Source organism: Nerophis ophidion, linkage group LG02, assembly GCF_033978795.1.
Source record: "Nerophis ophidion isolate RoL-2023_Sa linkage group LG02, RoL_Noph_v1.0, whole genome shotgun sequence".
Taxonomy (NCBI): domain Eukaryota; kingdom Metazoa; phylum Chordata; class Actinopteri; order Syngnathiformes; family Syngnathidae; genus Nerophis; species Nerophis ophidion.
Window position 1 is genome coordinate 24,628,488 of NC_084612.1, and position 21,401 is coordinate 24,649,888.

A 21,401-nucleotide genomic window follows, 5' to 3' on the forward strand; every position below is an offset into this window, starting at 1 on the left:
TAGTGTAGAGAATCTTATTTTTTACTGTTAAATTTTTTTCCCAGATTAAGACTTTCGGCAAGGGGAGCCAGATGAGGTGGTTCGGGCATCTGGTCAGGATGCCACCCGGACGCCTCCTTTGGGAGGTATTTAGGGCACGTCCAACCGGTAGGAGGCCACGGGGAAGCTGGGCCAGTTTGGGAAGACTATGTTTCCTGGCAGGCCTGGGAAAGCCTCGAGATCCCCCGGGAAGAACTGGACGAAGTGACTGGGGTGAGGAAAGTCTGGGCTTCCCTGCTTAGGCTGCTGCCCCCGCGACCCGACCTCGGATAAGCGGAAGAAAATGGATGGATGGATGGATGGATGGATGGATGGATGGATGAATGGAAGACTTTCGGCATATCTTTAACTGCGAGGGGCGTGGATTAATGGCAGTTTAACAAAAAGGATAAGTTGATGTCAATAACTTACTAGGTATTGTGCATAAAACCGAGGCGGGCGCAATGTAGGGGCAAGACTTGCCCCGTCAATTAAAAATGTTTGAAGTGGAGAAAGTATATTTTGATATACTCCCAAAATTCATAAATATTATAAGATTATAGGAAGTAGCGGAAAAATCAGATGGAAAAAATGACACGATAGACTACTATCATCTTCCCACATCTCTGTGCCTGTGTCAGCTGTGTCTGGTCCTGCAAGTCCCCACTCACACAGACACACACACCCTCAGTAAACTAGTGTCCATCCATCCATCCATCCATTTTCTACCGCTTGTCCCTCAAATAATGAAAACAAGACGACTATATTATCAGAAACAAAATCCAATCATTTTTAATTTTGTCTTGTATGTGTGTGGGACAAGTCAGGTCAAGTCATTGTGACATCTACACAACTGTAAGTTGGCGATGTGTATTTCTACCGTACTCATAGACAAATTACGATGAAGGCATGCATCGTAACTCAGTTTCACGAAACATCTGCGTTGGCAGAGGCGTAGCATAAAAAATAGTTTTTAAGTTTCTCTGTGTAAATGAGTGGAGAATACAGAAACTTTGAGGCGTGATGCAGCTGACCTTATTATACACGAGTTTGAGAATAATGTGTTTGTAACATTCATAAGACCATGGTTCCTTTAAGTTTTGTAAATATTGACTATTGTGTTATTATAGAATAAGGCAATCAAGTTAGGATACATGTTGTGATTGTTGATAAAAATGTGGTTGAAGGATACTTTATTCTATGTATTTTACTTTTAATTTTTGGTTTCCCCCCTGAGAAATTCCCTATGAGTCTCTCTTGTATAGTAAGGCTTTACTTTATTGTTTTCACCCTCTTTTTTTATGCCCTTGTGAGCATTTAATTGTCCTTTTCCTTCCTTTTCTATTTTAGAAAAGGAAGAAATTTTGTGTCCAACAATTTACCTTGCGGATCATTAAAGTTTGTCAAAGTCTAAGTAGCAATGACTAACCAATATCGCCCTCTGGTACTAAATTCCGGGCCATCCCTTGTGTCTCAAGTGTGCTGGAATGACACAGTTTTTTTGAATCCTTGAATAATGCTGCCTGGGGAAGTTGTGTCTTAGTAGAGAAGTGTTTTTCAACCACTGTGCCGCGGCACACTAGTGTGTCGTGGGGTACAGTCTGGTGTGCCGTGGGAGATTATGTAATATCACCTATTTGGGTTAAAAATATTTTTTTGCAAACCAGTAATAATAATCAGCAAATGTGCTGTTGTTGAGTGTCTGTACTGTCTAGAGCTCGGCAGAGTAACCATGTTATTCTCTTCCACATCAGTAAGTGGTAGTAGGTAGCTAATTGCTGTGTAGATGTCGGGAACATGGTTTGTCGTGATCACAATATGCAGACGACAGTGTGCAGGTAAAAAGTTGTCTTTTATCTTACGCTTAAACCAAAAATAAACAAAAGGCGAGTGCCGCTAAGAAAAGGCACTGAAACTTAGGTATGGCTATGCAAAAATAAACTAAAACTGAACTGGTTGCAAACTAAACAAAAACAGAAGGCTGGACGGCAGCAAAGACTTACAGTGTGGGGAGCAGACAGCATCCACAAAGTACATCCGAACATGACATGACAATGTCCCCGCAAAGAAGGTTAGCAAGGACTTAAATAACCTTGATTGTTAAAACAAACCAGGTGCGGAGAATAGCGCTCAAGGAAGACATTAATCTTCTACAGGAAAATACAAACAAAACAAGAAAAGCCACTAAAATATGAGCGCAAGACAAGAACTAAAACACTACGCACAGGAAGACACCAAAACACTCCAAATAAGTCACACTGTGATGTGACAGGTCGTGACAGTACTTTGAGACAAGAGCTATAGTGATGCATGCCTGGTTATGGTTTGAATTCTCAGTAGCCTAGTGGTTAAAGTGTTCGCCCTGAGATCGGTAGGTCCTGAGTTCAAACCCCGGCGGAGTCATACCAAAGACTATAAAAATGGGACCCATTACCTCCTTGCTTGGCACTCGGTATCAAGGCTTGGAATTGGGGGTTAAATCACCAAAAATTATTCCCGGGTGCGGCCGGAGCTGATGCTCACTGCTCCCCTCACCTCAGGGAGGGTGATCAAGGGTGATGGGTCAAATGCAGAGAATATTTTCGCCACACCTAGTGTGTGTGTGACAATCAGAGGTACTTTAACTTTATCCAACACTTGCGAGAACAACTTTGTATCATCAATATCGGCTGCTGAGTTTCATTCTTTAATGATTTCCGCTTTTTTCATTGAAAAAAATGTGCCTTGGCTCAAAAAAGGTTGAAAAACACAGTAGTAGAGGTTTGTGCCTCATGTCATTTTCTTCTTTCGACGGCAAACTGCTAATGAATCAACAACACCTCTGCTGGTTGTGTTTATGTCGTATTTTTGCCTCAATGGCTTTAATCTACTGCTGGTTATAAATGTATGCTTTATAAAAAAGGGTACTTACGTTAAGAGGAGATGTGGTCAAAAGAAGACCCTCAGGATTACTTTGAGTTACTGAAGCGTTACAAGGACCTCACAGCTGTTTTAAGTGAGTTGGAAAAGATGATCCGGACAGGAAGAGAAGTCTGCTGTGGGTGTGTGTGTGTGTGTGTGTGTGTGTGTGTGTGTGTGTGTGTGTGTGTGTGTGTGTGTGTGTGTGTGTGTGCGTGTGACACTTTCCCTGCTGTGCGACACGTGGGTTTAAAAGAATCTGAGGGAATTCCACATTCATTCACGCAGCCTGAGAAAACAATTGCGTCTGCTTTGCTGGGTGTCACTCTCGCTCCTTTCGCTCTCCGGGACAGTTTTTCAGTAGAGACAGCTGGCTGACTGGCTGTGTACATGCGTAGGTAACTGGCTTTATGCGTGTGCGTGTGTTTGTGCGTGTGTGTGTGTGCTGCTCTCTTTCTTTGTGTACGTGTGATCCTATGAGGTCGCAGGTCAAGCTGCAGTTCACTGACAGCCACTACGTTCCCCTCCCAACAGGAAGGGAGGGCACTGTCCATATGCCGTCTTTACTCTCTCACTCCCCCCACACTTACACACTCATTCACATGCAGAGGTGCACTCACACTCTCCAACAGGTACACACACCACATCATGCACCCACACACACTACACTACTGGTAGCCATATGTTCAATGAGATATGTAGGTTTGCCAATGGAAAGAGAATATTGAGAATGTTTTTTTATATTCCAACAATCTTGTCCAATTGGAAACGTCGCAAACAGTATTGGGCAGTAATGAGCTATATGTAGCGAAGCTGCGTGGCTTCAAGGGGAACTGCACTTTTGAGGGGAATTTTGCCTATCATTCACAATCATTATGAGAGACATGACAATTATTTACTTTTTTTAATGCATTGTAAATATTAAATAAATGCGATCTAAAGTCCGGAGTATGAATCATGATCCAATTCTTGTCAAAGTACAAAACTTCTAACTGAAATCAAACAATAACCTTTTTTGAAGATGTAATTTTGTTTATCAATTACATGCAATCTGTTGTTGTATTCCCTAATTTTGAGTATACATAAATGAAGGTGTGTGTTTCTGAGCCCGACCTGGACATAATCTGGACTGGACCTGGTTTTAAGAACCCTTTAAACCAGGAGTGTGAAACTCATTTTAGATGGGGGGCCACTTGGAGAAAAATCTACTCCGAAGTGGGCCGGATTGGCAAAATCACGGCACGATAACTTAAAAACAAAGACAACTTCAGATTTCACAACAAAATTAGGCACAATAATGTGTTAATTCCACAACTGTATATATTGGTATCGGTTGATATCGGAATCGGTAATTAACAGTTGGACAATATCGGAATATCGGATATCGGCAAAAAAGCCATTATCGGGCATCTCTAGTCGTTATTTATACTTTCTGAATAAATGATGTGATAATGTTCATTAGTCCACTCATTAGTGAAGTGAATTATATTTATATAGCGCTTTTCTCTAGTGACTCAAAGCGCTTTACATAGTGATACCCAATATCTAAGTTACATTTAAACCAGTGTGGGTGGCACCGGGAGCAGGTGGGTAAAGTGTCTTGCCCAAGGACACAACGGCAGTGACTAGGATGGCGGAAGCGGGAATCGAACCTGCAACCCTCAAGTTGCTGGCACGGCCACTCTACCAACCGAGCTATAACATTAGTGTTTGTTTTCAATCCATCAAGATAAAAAAATATCTACATCAAATTACAGTATGTTTTTTAACTAATTTGTTAATTTTCCTCGACTGCTTCATTAACATTATATGTTTTTTTAGCATTATGTGCTGGTCGCACGAAAATAGCATGGCGTGAAGGCGGGAGCCACGATATGCTTTAGAGAACGTTAAAAGCATTGACATCACGACACGCCCATAAAATAGTTATGCGGGTGAAAACCGGAGAATCTTAGCCCAGGGATATTTCTGGGATAGGCACTGAAATCCGGACCAAATTTCCAGGGTCGGCTGATTTTTATATTTAGCAAACTAATCCCGCGGGCCGGATAAAACCTGTTCGCGGGCCTAATCCGGCCCGCGGGACCTACGTTTGACACCCGGCTTTAAACAATCTAATTTCATTGACAACCTGGTCTGGGGAGGATAAAGTCCTTTATCTAAAAAAAAGAAAAAAGGAAAGAAAGAACAGAAAGAAAGAAAGAAAGAAAGAAAAAAAGAAAGAAAGAAAGAAAGAAGAAAAAACATTTTCTTGATCAAATAGTAAACTAAACTAAAATAAAAATAATTACATAAAAACGTATAATTAATGAAAATGAGTCAAATGAACTGTTAAATGTTAGTACTACTCCTCTCTGAGCTGCAACCTTATCGTGGTAGAGGAGTTTGCGTGTCCCAATGATCCTAGGAGCTATGTTGTCCGGGGGCATAAAGCCCCCTGGTAGGGTCTCCCAAGGCAAACAGGTTCTAGGTGAGGGATCAGACAAAGCGCAGCTCGAAGACCTTTATGAAGAAGAAAAAGCATGGACCCAGATTTCCCTCGCCCGGACGCGGGTCACCGGGGCCCCCCTCTGGAGCCAGGCCCGGAGGTGGGGCACGATGGCGAGCGCTTGGTGGCCGGGCCTGTTCCCATGGGGCCCGGCCGGGCACAGCCCGAAGAGGCAACGTGGGTCACCCCTCCAATGGGCTCACCACCCATAGCAGGGGCCATAGAGGTCGGGTGCAATGTGAGCTGGGCGACAGCCGAAGGCAGGGCACTTGGCGGTCCGATCCTCGGCTACAGAAGCTAGCTCTTGGGACGTGGAACGTCACGTCACTGGGGGGGAAAGAGCCTGAGCTAGTGCGCGAAGTCCAGAAATTCTGGCTTGATATATTTGGACTCACTTCGACACACAGCGAGGGCTCTGGAACCACTTCTCTCGAGAGGGATTGGACCCTCTTCCACTCTGGCGTTGCCGGCAGTGAGATGCGACGGGCTGGGGTGGCAATTCTTGTTCAACCCGGTGGGCAAAAGGGTAGCCTCCCTCCGCCTTCGGGTTGGGGGGCGGGTCCTGACTGTTGTTTGTGCTTATGCACCAAACAGCAGTTCAGAGTACCCACCCTTTTTGGGAACACTCGAGGGAGTACTGGAAAGTGCTCCCCCGGGTGATTCCCTTGTCCTACTGGGAGACTTCAACGCTCACGTTGGCAACGACAGTGAAACCTGGAGAGGCGTGATTGGGAAGAATGGCCGCCCGGATCTGAACCCGAGTGGTGTTTTGTTATTGGACTTTTGTGCTCGTCACAGTTTGTCCATAACAAACACCATGTTCAAACATAAGGGTGTCCATATGTGCACTTGGCACCAGGACACCCTAGGCCGCAGTTCCATGATCGACTTTGTAGTTGTGTCATCGGATTTGCGGCCTTATGTTTTGGACACCCGGGTGAAGAGAGGGGCGGAGCTTTTTACCGATCACCACCTGATGGTGAGTTGGCTGCGATGGTGGGGGACAGACCTGGGAGGCCCAAACGCATTGTGAGGGTCTGCTGGGAACGTCTGGCAGAGTCTCCTGTCAGACAAACTTTCAATTCCCACCTCCGGAAGAACATTGAACATGTCACGAGGGAGGTGCTGGACATTGAGTCCGAGTGGACCATGTTCCGCACCTCTATTGTCGAGGCGGCAGATCGGAGCTGTGGCCGCAAGGTAGTTGGGGCCTGTCGGGGCGGCAATCCTAAAACCCCTTGGTGGACACCAGCGGTGAGGGATGCCGTCAAGCTGAAGAAGGAGTCCTATCGGGTCCTTTTGGCTCATAGGACTCCGGAGGCAGTGGACAGGTACCGACAGGCCAAGCGGTGTGCAGCTTCATCGGTCGCGGAGGCAAAAACTCGGACATGGGAGGAGTTCGGGAAAGCCATGGAAAACGACTTCCGGACGGCTTCGAAGCTATTCTGGACCACCGTCCGCCGCCTCAAGAAGGGGAAGCAGTGCACTATCAACACCGTGTAGGGTGCGGATTGTGTTCTGCTGACCTCAACTGGGGATGTTGTGGATAGGTGGAAGGAATACTTCGAAGACCTCCTCAATCCCACCAACACGTCTTCCTATGAGGAAGCAGTGCCTGGGGAATCTGTGGTGGACTCTCCTATTCTGGGGCTGAGGCCGCTGAGGTAGATAAAAAGCTCCTCGGTGGCAAAGCCCCAGGGGTGGACGAGACCCGCCCGGAGTTCCTTAAGGCTCTGGATGCTGTGGGGCTGTCTTGGTTGACAAGACTTTGCAGCATCGCGTGGACATCGGGGGCGGTACCTCTGGATTGGCAGACCGGGGTGGTGGTTCCTCTCTTTAAGAAGGGGGACCGGAGGGTGTGTTCCAACTATCGTGGGATCACACTCCTCAGCCTTCCCGGTAAGGTTTATTCAAGTGTACTGGAGAGGAGGCTACGCCGGATAGTCGAACCTCGGATTCAGGAGGAACAGTGTGGTTTTCGTCCTGGTCGTGGAACTGTGGACCAGCTCTATACTCTCGGCAGGGTTCTTGAGGGTGCATGGGAGTTTCCCCAACCAGTCTACATGTGCTTTATGGACTTGGAGAAGGCATTCGACTGTGTCCCCCGGGAAGTCCTGTGGGGAGTGCTCAGAGAGTATGGGGTATTGTGGCGGTCCGTTCCCTGTACAATCAGTGCCAGAGCTTGGTCCACATTGCCGGCAGTAAGTCGAACACGTTTCCAGTGAGGGTTGGACTCCGCCAAGGCTGTCCTTTGTCACTGATTCTGTTCATAACTTTTATGGACAGAATTTCTAGGCGCAGTCAAGGCGTTGAGGGGTTCCGGTTTGGTAATCGCAGGATTAAGTCTCTGCTTTTTGCAGATGATGTGGTCCTGATGGCTTCATCTGACCGGGATCTTCAGCTCTCGCTGGATCGGTTCGCAGCCGAGTGTGAAGCGACCGGAATGAGAATCAGCACCTCCAAGTCCGAGTCCATGGTTCTCGCCCGGAAAAGGGTGGAATGCCATCTCCGGGTTGGGGAGGAGACCCTTCCCCAAGTGGAGGAGTTCAAGTACCTAGGAGTCTTGTTCACGAGTGAGGGAAGAGTGGATCGTGAGATCGACAGGCGGATCGGTGCAGCGTCTTCAGTAATGCGGACGTTGTACCGATCCGTTGTGGTGAAGAAGGAGCTGAGCCGGAAGGCAAAGCTCTCAATTTACCGGTCGATCTACGTTCCCATCCTCACCTATGGTCATGAGCTTTGGGTCATGACCGAAAGGATAAGATCACGGGTACAAGCGGCCGAAATGAGTTTCCTCCGCCGTGTGGCGGGGCTCTCCCTTTGAGATAGGGTGAGAAGCTCTGCCATCCGGGAGGAACTCAAAGTAAAGCCGCTGCTCCTTCACATCGAGAGGAGCCAGATGAGGTGGTTCGGGCATCTGGTCAGGATGCCACCCGAACGCCTCCCTAGGGAGGTGTTTAGGGCACGTCCAACCGGTAGGAGGCTACGGGGAAGACCCAGGACACGTTGGGAAGACTATGTCTCCCGGCTGGCCTGGGAACGCCTCGGGATCGCCTCGGGATCCCCCGGGAAGAGCTAGACGAAGTGGCTGGGGAGAGGGAAGTCTGGGTTTCCCTGCTTAGGCTGTTGCCTCCACGACCCGACCTCGGATAAACGGAAGATGATGGATGGATGTTAGTACTATTAGTGGACCAGCAGCACACACAATCATGTGTGGTTCACTGACTGTATTCCTTGAAGACTGCATTGATATATATTGTAGGAACCAGAATATTGATAACAAAAGGAAACGACCCTTTTGTGTGAATGGGAATGGAGGGATGGTGGGGGGGTGGGAGGGAGAGTCTTTGGGTCGGTGCATTAACTGTAAGTGTATCTTGTTTTAAAAAATAAAAAATAAATCAGTAATAATTGACACATTCTTTAGTGCAACTTAATAAGAACTTGTGTGGTTGTATGTAGACAGTAGGTTTGTCCCGATACTGGTACCAAAATGTATTTCGATACTTTTCAAAATAAAAGTCACCACAAAAAAATAAAATAATGTTTGGCTTCATTTTAATTAAAACATCTTACAATGCAATAAACATATGGTTCTTATTGCACTCAAAGAACAATTTTAGAAGATTAAAACAAAAAAAAAGGCATTAAAACACATCAGGCTTTTCTTGTTTCACTCAAAAAACAATTTACAATTTCATATATTACATAGACTCTGCCTTTTCACATTACATGATGCTTTTTATCTCTGTTTCTACATTTACTGTAATAGAGAAATATTTCTTAAAGCTATTCACATTTTCATGAACATGTACATGCTGTATTGGGACAGATCCATTAAGGGTTTGAGCAGAAATATGTCATTTAAAAATTAACTATACACCATAAAACATAAAACAGCGTCACATAAAGGTTTTTTAAAGAAACTTTGTGAAATTAACATGTAAAAACATGGTGTTTACTTTTTGATATGAATATATAACTATATAAAGTCTTATAGTTTTAGTGCAACAGTTTAGCCAACATAAATAAACACGAGTGATACTTCTCACATCTAATATACAAACTTCACGGCCTACGTTCACTTCGAAAAGATTTAAAAAAATTTGAGTTAGAATTTATGTTATTGGAACACTGAAAAAGTTAGTAGCTAAATAAAGGACGAGTGATCATCCCAGTTAACAAACAGGAAGACTTTATAAACAAGTTGTAGCAACGTTCCCTACACATTGCATGCTTCATGTTTACTCATGTCATTAACTCTCAGTCACAGCAGGACGCTGTGTTGAGAAAATGAAAGCGATATCTTCTCCATGGTATACTTTTAGCGTGGGACAAATGTGTTTTTCTCCAATATTGTCCACACCTGTACTCATCTAATAGCAGCAGTGCGCTCTTGAACGCACACTGAGACCCCACGGAAATGAAGCGAGGGGAAAAGAAGTTAAACGATGCGCTTGTCTCCGTTTAGTCCGAGAATTGATTGATTGATTGATTGAATGATTGATTGACCTCTGCTGAACAAAGTCTGTATAGTTATTTTCCGCCATGTTTCAAGCCAAACGTTAGTGCACATGCGCCGGTGCTGCTGTGACTCAGTTTCTAGGAAGTAAGTGGTGTTGCATAAAACGCTTTAATAAATGACAAGTTTTCAGTAATAAAAAATTGAACTAGTATTATAAACCGTCTGAAATTTTACCGCGGTTTATCATTATACCGTTTACCGTCATATCCCTAGTACTGCGGTACCTTATTAGTACCGGTATACCGTTCAACCCTAGTAGACAGTTATGCTCTTTACATACTCTGGCATAATTTTTGATTTCTTGGCCATTTCTCAGGAAATATGATTATCAAAGATTCTCAGTGCCTTCAGTCAATCACAACTGTATTGTTCAGTTCATCTTAGGTGTTTCGCCTCTCATCTGAGCAGGCTTATTGGTTCATGTTCATAGACGTAGACTGTTCTGATCTAGTCTGAAAATAATAGAAATCAAACGTTACGTTGCGATCGATTGAATGTCCTGAGAATACTTACCTGAATGAATTAGAAAATCTATTGACAGATCCATTGACATATGTTCCAGGAACTTTTTTTCCCTTGTTGTAACTATTAAACGAACCGAAAATATGACTTATTTTATTTTTGTTGAAGATATTGGACGCAATGTGTTGTCAAACTTATGAGATGTAATGCAAGTGTAAGCCACCGTGACACTATTGAATGATAAATGGGTTGTACTTGTATAGCGCTTTTCTACCTTCAAGGTACTCAAAGCGCTTTGACACTACTTCCACATTTACCCATTCACACACACATTCACACACTGATGGAGGGAGCTGCCATGCAAGGCGCTAACCAGCACCCATCAGGAGCAAGGGTGAGATGTCTTGCTCAGGACACAACGGACGTGACGAGGTTGGTACTAGGTGGGGATTGAACCAGGGACCCTCGGGTTGCGCACGGCCACTCTCCCACTGCACCGTCCCTATTCATTTTTTAAAATATTTTTATTTTTATAAATGGCTGTGATGATAATGTCAATTAAATATTTCTAATCAGTGCTATGTTGGAATTCCTACTAATATTGATACTGTTGTTGATATTTATTTTTGTTTGACTACGTTTAGATAATTTTGTGTCATGTATATGTTTCCTCTCAACTGCTCTGTTGATTACTATTCTGAATGTTGCTTTAGTTTTGGAATTGGAATTGTATTATTTTGCTGGATTGATTAATAAAAATAAAATAATAAAAATAAAAAAACAACTTTTTTCCCTCGCCTTTTTAGTGGTTTGGCAAAGACATTTATTAGCCAACAATTGCGTTTGCTCTTTCAAACTCATACTGCTCATTTGACCCTAATAACAAGTTGACATATCCTGGAGGTTTTGACCAAATAACACACACACACACACACACACACACACACACACACACACACACACACACACACACACACACACACACACACACACACACACACACACACACACACACCACACACACATGCACACACACACGCACACACACACACACACACACCAATGCACACACACACACACACACGCACACACACACCAATGGTTTTAAATGGCTACGTAAGCTAACCTGTGAACTGTTTTCTTGAGTTTGTTTACATAAAAGAGCAACACGTTTTTGGACTCTTGACAGACCCCTGCCTCTAGTGCTACTGACACTGATGAAGTTTTATAGAAAGCAAAACAATTGTCAAAAAATGTGCGGAAAAAGGTAGTTGAACTGTATTAACGGTTTAATTATATTACGTATTGCGACTTGGTCCAGGTGTTGACCCCAGATGCAGAGACGGGAGGCAAGATGGAATCAAAAAAGGAGAGTCTTTAATTAAGTCCAAAAAAGGCAAACAAAAGGTGATGGGGGAGAAACGCACACCATATTACATAGTCAATAAACTGGAACCTCAGAGGTCGGCAAGGGGAAAGGCCGGGGCACACTGAGCAAAGGAAAAGTCCACAACAGATATCCACTCCACATCAGGGAGGATAGAAAAACACACAGAGGTTAGGCGTATAATAACGAGGGCATAAAAAAACTTGCCCCGGACTTGGAGGTCAAGCAAACGCATGCGACGTGGAAGGAACAGGGAACAATAACCAGCAAGGCACAGCTGTCTGTGCCAAGCTTAAATAGCCCGTGGACTGATTAGCTGCAGGTGTGCCTCAAAGTCCGCCCCTCGGCAAGGAAGAATGAACTGGAAAATAAGGCACCAGATAAATGGGAAGGCAGGAGAACAACAAAACATGACAAAAAGACATCCAAGGAATTTAGATGTCTCACCGCAATATTTTAAACGCCAATTAAAGGGGAACTGCACTAATTTTGGAATTTTGCCTATCGTTCATTATTATTATGAAATACATGACGAGAGATGTCTTTTTTTGTTAATGAATTCTAACTATTAAATACATTTGATCAAAAGTGTGCTTAGTTTGAAGGCACTATTCTGCCTATAAAAGCCCTTAAAAAAACATCGAAACACCTTCATTAAAGTTTTATATACATAATGTAAGTATATATGTAACATAGTAACGGGGCACATTAATAATAACTTTTAATATTTACATATTTAGATAATTTTAAGCATACGTGCTGCATTTATTCCAAAAACGCATAACATAACTTACTTTACAAGGTCTGCTGTATGGTTATACGATACGATACTAAAGTACCACGATACTAATGAATTAAAAATTGTACTATACTGAAAACACCGGTACCATTTTTTATTTTTACGGGGAGGACGGTGCGCCGTTGTCACATCGTGACATAGCTGGTTTTACGAGAGAGGGAGCATGTTTGGCAACGCCCACACACGGAATACTTACAAGCAGACACGGTGTAGAAAAGGAGAATGGACACACTTTTCTTACGGCATGTACACAGTCTGCTGCTCTTTCATCAACACACACCGCTGGACACGTCCATACACGCTCTGGTTCTGCTGCCATGCGCCGACACAGCTGTATGCAATCATCACTCAACACACCTGCTACTGATGACACCACTCCCCATAAATGCCAGCGTGCCCAGAGAACCAACGCTGGAACGTAGGCTCTGATTGCATATTCCCTCCGTCGCCTTGGAAGTGAGCTGTGCGCCTCACTTCTCTGGATCCCTCTGGATTCTGACTGCCTCCCTCAATCCTCGACCCCCACTTTGGACTCGGACCCCTTGACGCCCCTCTCTGCCCCACGGACACCCGCCTGTACCATGAATTTTCCTACCTGCCTCGCCTTACTGGACTGGTCGCCTTCTCACTCAACAGGCACTTACAACAACCACTGGTAAATATTCATTGTAACGCTTCACATAGTCCTTCAAACATACACAGTGGCATACACACTCCACCGCATCATCAAGCTCAAATAAAACTGTTGAGCTTTACTCCTGTTGCTGTGTCGTCTCCTTTCCCGCCGAACATAACAGCACGTTCCAGCCATGTCAGAACCAGACGGCACACGCAGACCCAAGTCCGCGTACCTTCCCCGACCCCCCACGGCTCTTGACCTCTCGTCCATGCATGCTCTGCTCCAGGAACACCAGTCTTGTTTTTCAAACCTGGAGAACAAGCTTGATGTCGCCTTCGCTAGCCTCCTGGCTCTACTGGAAAACCTTAGTCCAGGCCCTGCACCTCTACCTGTAGTGAGTTCCAGTGCTCCGGCAGCCACCACCTCCTGGTGTCCCTCCTATGTCCGAGAACCCAAGATATCCAGCCCCAGTCCCTTTGAGGGGGACTTACAATGTTGTCTGGGTTTTTTGGTTCAGTGTGAACTAATTTTTAAGCACCAACTATCTCGCTACACTTCTGACGGCACTAAGATGGCCTTTGTGCTTTCACTGCTCACTGGACAGGCTCTCAAGTGGGCCACCGCAGCAGTAGACAAGACTTTGAGGCTGACCACCAACTATGCTGCTTTTCGAGCAGAGTTCCAGGCTGTGTTCAACCACCCCGTGGACAGGGGGGGGATGCTGCTTAATGACTGCACTCCATCCGACAGGGTTCCCGCTCAGTCGTGGCCTACACCCTCGAGTTCCACACCCTCGAGTTCCGGACTCTGGAGAGGACTGAGCGATGAAATCAAGGACGGTTTGCTGAGGGACCGACCTAACTCGTGTCGAGCCCTCATCGACCTGGCTCTCTCTTTTGACCAAAGACTCAGTGAACGAGCAGCAGAGAGAGCGCAGGTTTCAGCTAGCTTCCCAGCTAGCTCACCTCCGAAACCGAAGTTTCGACATGCCGACCATGCTGCTGTTTTTCGGCCTACACCTCCGTTCATACCTTCAGTAATTGCGGAACCCATGCAGCTGGGCAGGTCACGCCTGGAGGCAGCAGAGAGGGAAAGGAGATTCAGGCAACGTCTCTGCTTCTACTGCGGAATGGCCGGTCACCCAATCCGGAGCTGCCCGACGAGGCCAAAAGACCAGGCTTGCCAGCAAAGGGGTTACTGGTGAGCCACACAACTGTTCCCAGAATCAAGAGGGACCCGGGCATTCTCGTTCCTGCATCCCTGTCATGGAGCTCTAGGACTCTGGCCGTGGGGGCCTACTTGAATTCCGCAGCAGACGAAAGCTTAATTGATCACGAGTTTGCTCGCCAAGCAGGAATAACTCTCATTCAAATGGAGACACTCCTGCCGGCACAAGATCTGGACAGACATCCCCTCGGGCCCATCAAGCACCGCACCGAACCCGTATCCCTGACCCTCTCGGGAAATCACACCGAGACCATCAGCCTGTGGCTGCTCAACGCTCCCGTCGCCCCGCTTGTCCTCGGGCGAATTTGGCAACGACAGCACAAACCTCACATATCCTGGTCCACGGGCAAGGTCCTTGCATGGAGCACCGCCTGCCACGCTAACTGCCTAAGGTCAGCAGTTCCCCAAGCGTGCAGGGTCAAGCCCACCTCACCTGCCATTGATCTCTCCTGTGTTCCTGCTGCCTATCATGACCTTGCAGCAGTATTTGACAAGGTACGTGCACTGTCTCTTCCCCCGCACAGACCTTATGACTGCGCTATCGACCTAATTCCCAATGCTGTCCTTCCGTCCAGCAGACTGTACAATCTATCTCTACCGAAAAAAAAGGCCATGAAGGACTACATCACAGAATCCCTCGCCTCAGGTATTATCACCCCCTCCAAGTCCCCGGTGGCAGCAGACTTCTTCTTCGTGGGAAAGAAGGACGGTTCTTTGAGGCCTTGCATTGACTACAGACAATTAAACTGCATAATTATCAAGAACAAATATCCCCTACCTCTGCCGGGCTCCTCTTTTGAGCCCCTCGCTTCTGCCACTATTTTCACCAAGCTTGATCTCCAAAACGCCTATCACCTGGTGCGAATCAAAGAGGGGCTCTCTCTAGCCTCTGGTGAGGGCAGTCGCACTCTCCGTTCCCTCCTTCCCTGCTCGCTCTCTTGGTCTTTGTCTTTGTCTTTGTCTGAACTTTTTTAAAGCCTCTTTCTTAGTGCAGTCCTCTAATCCAAATTTCAATATGAATATGATCAGCTGGACTCTTGACGCAATTGACACAGTCTTTTCGACAAGAAAAATAAGTTCTGGGGAATCTAGCTGCCCTGATGGAACCCTCACTGCGGGGTACGCGAGGGACTCCTAGAACACATGGAGGATTATGTGCCTCTCAGGCCTTTCCATCGAGGACGTCGAAGACATCTACCTATTTGGAGCTGTGATCGCGGGGCACTTGCTGATTGGGTTGGGCATTGCTCTGGTGTATCGACAAATTCGGAAGACGATGGTAGCCACTCGAGGGGCCCAACGGCTGTTCAACGCAATGGAAGGATTGGGTCGGGCTGTGGGAACAAAGACTGGTGCGATTTCTGAGTTGAAACGCAAAATGGATCTCATCTTGTTAAAGTTTGCAGAGAAGGAATAATTAATTGGAATTGAAGTAATCCAGCGTGGACAAACAGAGAGATAAGTCACTATTTTTGTCTCCTCGAAGAAAAAAACAACTTCTTAATCTACGATTTCGACTCCCTTGAATGGCCTTGACACGGGAACGGGCTGTTCTGAAGAAAATCTCCCGAGGCCTCCACAAATATAGACACTTTTAACCTTCCTTTTTGTCAACAACACCTGTAGCTGAACTTTATCGGCCTCAGGCATACAAAAACATTCATCATCTCTCCTAAAGTTAATTGGGTATATACGCACACACATGACCCCCACCCTTGAAATCAACGCCTTCACCACTGCTTAATTCCCCTGGGGCTGTGGATGGCTGAGCAGCGCTATACAGCCTCAGCGAGTCTCCTCAAACCCACCCCCTCCCTCTGTTGCAATTGGTGTGATATATGTGCCATGTCTAAATGTGTGCCATGCTATGTGAGTTTTTTTTTCCTTGGACTTAGTCTGGACCCCTCCTGAGGGTCTAGCCTTAGACTGATATTTTTTTACACCCCCTCCTCTCACCCAATGTCACCCTTTTCTCACCTTTTTAAGGAGCGCCGTAAAAATGGCTGATCAGTTGGCGGTCCCATCTTGTTTCCCTGTAACGTATGTCTGCTCTTAGTGGGACTGTGCCGAAAATGTAATTTTCAGTTATTATGTGTCTTGTGCATGTTAAGAATTAAATAATAAACAATAAATAATCTTGAATCTTGAATGGAAGACGGCCTTCAACACTGATCTCGGACAATTCGAGTACAGGGTGATGCCATTCGGCCTTACTAACGCACCGGCTGTTTTCCAGGCCCTTGTCAATGACGTTTTACGGGACATGTTGGACCATTTCGTTGTCGTGTACCTTGATGACATTTTGATTTTTTCCCAGAACCTGCAGGAGCACCAACGACATGTCCGCTTGGTCCTCCAACGCCTGCTGGAGAACCTGTTGTTCGTCAAAGTGGAAAAGTGTGAGTTCCACGCACCTTCAGTGGGATTCTTGGTCTTTGTTGTTGAGAAGGGCCACATAAGAGCGGACTCTGAGAAGATCAAGGTGGTACTGGAGTGACCCCAACCCACCACCCTTACGGAACTAGGACGGTTCCTGGGACTTGCCGGATTTTACCGACGTTTCATCAGTGATTTCAGCAAGGTAGCTGCACCTCTCCACACACTCACTTTTACCAGCATTCATTTTCAGTGGACCAGGAAGGCCAATGAGGCTTTTAGAAGACTGGAGAGGATTTTTGTCTCTGCCCCGGTCCTTGTCCATTCCGACACGGACAACTCCTTCATAGTGGAGGTAGACGCGTCGGATTCTGGGATTGGAGCAATGCTCTCCCAACGCTCCCGTACAGACAACCTTGTACACCCTTGTGCATTCTCTTCCAGGCACCTGTCTCCGGCTGAACGGAATTACGATGCCGGTAACAGAGAGCTACTAGAGGTTCATGAGGCCTTGGCGGAGTGGAGACACTGGTTGGAGGGAGCGAAACACCAGTTTCCGGTCTTGACATACCATCGCGACCTGCTCCACATTCGTTCCGCCAGGCTCGCTGGGCCAATTTTCTCAGCCAGTTTGATTATACGCTCACGTTGAGGCCAGGCTCCCTTAACATTAAGGCCGAAGTGTCTGGTTGTATCCGCTGCTTTAATGTCTTTCAAGTCCTTTTTGTCCTTTGATATTTGATGTTTCCCTCTTACACACATGTGAGAGGGATGTGTACTATGGCTATGAGTTGTTGTTGTTTTTTCCCTTTGCCTCAGTCTGGACCCCCTGTCCAGGGCCCAGGCTTAGACCGATTATTTTATTTTATTTTAATCTTCTATTTTTTTCTCCCATTCCCTCCACTTGTTTACCTGTATCTCACCGTTTTTGTAATCAATCAATCAATCAATGTTTACTTATATAGCCCAAAATCACTAGTGTCTCAAAGAACTGCACAAACCACTACGACATCCTCGGTATGCCCACATAAGGGCAAGGAAAACTCACACCCAGTGGGACATCGGTGACAATAATGACCCAGTGGTATAAGGGGCGCTGGAAGCCGGCAGACCCGTCAGCGATCCTGTTCTGTCTCCCTGTAATGTGTGTCTGATCTTGAATGGGATTGTGCTGAAAATTTAAATTTTCCTGAAGGAATAAATAAAGTACTATCTAATCTAATCTAATGTCGATGTGTCATTGACTGGGCTAGCACGCTAAGCATTCGTTGCACGAACATAATAGCTTTGTTAGCAGGATCATAGACTGTATTGGACAATGTAGTTTGTATACGAAATGTCCATTTCCATTTATTACAAGTACAAAGGAAACGTAAATGCCTTACTTACCTATTGAGGAGGAAATTCGCAAGTTTAGCGTCAGATGAAAAAATATTCTCCGCCTTCAATCGTCTCCATCTTTCAAAGTCAAATCCCTGTTTTGTCCCTGGCTTTGTCATGAATAAGTTGAGAATCGTAACGACGCCTTTTAGATTTACCAAGGTCTGACATGTTTTGTAACTTTACCAGTGACAGTAGCTAGAAGTGCAGTGAAGTGAAGAGCACGATGCGTAACTGGCAACCTGGATGTATCACACTCACTTCACTGACTTTCTAATTGGTTAAAACAGTGGGGGATGGGACACCGAAATGAAACAATAATGTCAGAGTTTGTTTGTGACGAACCCCAAGATGCAGAGAAGGAGGCAGGCATTGAGTAAGAAAACAGGGTTTTAATTTAAACACTAAAACAGAACCAAACAAAAGGTGCAAACAAAAGGTGCGCACGAGGCGGATTACAAACTCGGCTATGAACAAACAAATTGGAAGCAGGGAACAAAAAACAGTAAGCTACAAACATGTACCAAATCTAGCTTACTGCTACGCTGCAACCACACGACCAGTAGGAACGACAAGTAGAAAATGACATTGACACGACAGGAGAGGCAATAATCCAGCACAGACTGGGTGGGAAGACAGGTCTAAACAGGAGCCGGCAGATTGACACCAGGTGTGGCCAAGTGCCAATCAGCCGCAGCAAGGGGAAACAGCACCCAGGGAGAAACACAGGAAACAGACAAAATAAGAGCGCTGACAGGAAACAAAGACAAATGCAGAGGAAAAAACTAAAACATAACCAAACTGTCAGGGACAATCCCGACAGTAGCCCCCCTTCCCATAACGGATCCCAGACGTTTTAGAAACCCTCCCCCGCTAGAAAAAAAAAACAGTCCAAAGTCACGGGAGCGTGGAGGGAGGTGGGCCGCGGCGGGGAATAGAACGCCGCTGCAATTGACTAGGCGGTCGCCCATGAAACGACCACATCTGTGGCCGACAAGTGTATGGTGGCGCCCTCTGCCTGCCCACCGGACAGGATGGTGGTGGCGCCCCCTGCTGCTGGCCCACCGGACAGAATGGTGGTGGCTCCCCCTGCTGCTGGCCCACCGGAGAGGGTGGTGGCGCTCCCTGCTGCTGGCCTACCAAAGAGGATGGTGGCGCCCCGTGCTGCTGGCTCACTGGAGAAGATGGTGGCGCCCCGTGCTGCTGGCCCACTAGAGTAGATGGTGGCACCACCTGCTGCTGGCCCAGCGGAGAAGATGGTGGCGTCCCCTGCTGCTGGCCCACCGGTGAAGATGGTGGCGCCCCCTGCTGCTGGCCCACCGGAGTACGTGGAGGCATCTGCTGGCCAACCCAGGTGCGTGGTGGCGTCTGCTGGCCCACCGGAGTACGTGGTGGCGCCGTAGGTTGCAGACCCACCGGAGATGATGGCGCCGTAGGTTGCAAACCCACCGGAGATGATGGTGGCGTCTGTCGGCCCAACAGAGATGATGGTGGGGTCTGCCGGCCCCCTGGAGACGATGGCGCCGTCTGTTGCAGACCCACTGGGACGAGAAAAAGCTGTGCGTCCCCAGCTGCACAGCTACTAAAGTGGGAACCCATCATTCATTTACACCTGGTGGTGGTAAGCTACATCTGTATCCACAGCTGCCCTGGGGTAGACTAACGGAAGCAGGGCTGCTAGTTTGCCCTACGGCCCCTCCGACCACCACCTATTCATTCATCATTCATTCACCAGTGTGAGTGGCCACGGGGGCAAGGGTGAAGTGTCCTGCCCAAGGACACAACGGCAGCGATTTGGATGTCAATAGGCGGGGAGAGAACCTGCAACCCTCGGGTTTCTGGCATGGCCGCTCTACCCACTACGCCAGTGGTCACAAAAGGTTGGTGACCACTGGTTGGTCACCAACCTTTTTCAAACCAAGAGCTACTTTTTGGGTACTGATTAATGCGAAGGGCTACCAGTTTGATACACACTCAAATAAATTGCCAGAAATAGCCAATTTGCTCAATTTACCTTTAATAAATAAATATATATATATATATATATATATATGTATTTATAAAGTGGGTATTTCTGTCTGTCATTTTTTTTCCTTTTACGGAAGGTTTTTTGTAGAGAATTAATGATGAAAAAACACTTAATTGATTGGTTTAAAAGGTTAGAAAACAGGGAAAAAATTAAAATAAAATTTTGAAACATAGTTTATCTTCAATTTCGACTCTTTAAAATTCAAAATTCTACCGAAAAAAAGAAAAGAAAAACTAGCTAATTTGAATTTTTGGAACATCATTAGTAATTTTTCCTGATTTAGATTCATTTCAGAATTTTGATGAAACGTTTTAAATAAGTTAAAATCCAATCTGCATTTTGTTAGAATATACAACAAATTGGACCAAGCTATATTTCGAACAAAGACAAATCATTATTTCCTCTAGATTTTCCAGAACAAACATTTTAAAAGAAATTCAAAAGACTTTGAAATAAGATTCAAATTTGATTCTAAAGATTTTCAAGATTTGCCAGAATAATTTTTTTGAATTTTAATCATAAGTTTGAAGAAATATTTCACAAATATTCTTTGTCGAAAAAACAGAAACTAAAATGAAGAATTAAATTAAAATTTATTTATTATCCTTTACAATAAAAATAATAAAAATAGTTTAACATTGATTTAAATTGTCAGGAAAGAAGAGGAAGGAATTTAAAAAGTAAAAAGGAATACGTGTTTAAAAATCCCAAAATCATTTTAAGGTTGTAATTTTTCTCCAAATTTGTCTTTCTGAAAGTTATAAGATGCAAAGTAAATAGATAAATGAATTTATTTTAACAATTGAAGACTAAGTCTTTAAAATATTTTCTTGGATTTTCAAATTCTATTTGAGTTTTGTATCTCTTAGAATCAAAAATGTCGAGCAAAGCGAGACCAGCTTCCGAGTAAATAAATACAATTTAAAAAACAGAGGCAGCTCACTGGTTAGTGCTGATATTTGAGCTATTTTTAGAACAGGCCAGCAGGCGACTCATCTGGTCTTTACGGGCGACCTGGTGCCTGCGGACACCGCATTGGTGACCCCTGCACTACGACCAGAGGTGGGTAGAGTAGCCGGAAATTGTACTCAAGTAAGAGTACTGTTACTTTAGAGATTTATTACTCAAGTAAAAGTAAGGAGTAGTCACCCAAATATTTACTTGAGTAAAAGTAAAAAGTATGTTGTGAAAAA

The 21,401-nt window shown here is 45.5% G+C and overlaps 1 long non-coding RNA gene across 1 annotated transcript in view; it reads right to left on the minus strand.

Moving 5' to 3' along the window:
- Positions 1 to 3,055, minus strand: part of LOC133538489 (uncharacterized) — a 69,046-nt gene extending 65,991 nt beyond the window's left edge. The window contains exon 1 of the long non-coding RNA XR_009803011.1: positions 2,930 to 3,055. This is a non-coding gene — a long non-coding RNA (uncharacterized LOC133538489). The remainder of the gene's footprint in view (positions 1 to 2,929) is intronic.
- Between the last annotated feature and the right edge of the window lie 18,346 nt (positions 3,056 to 21,401).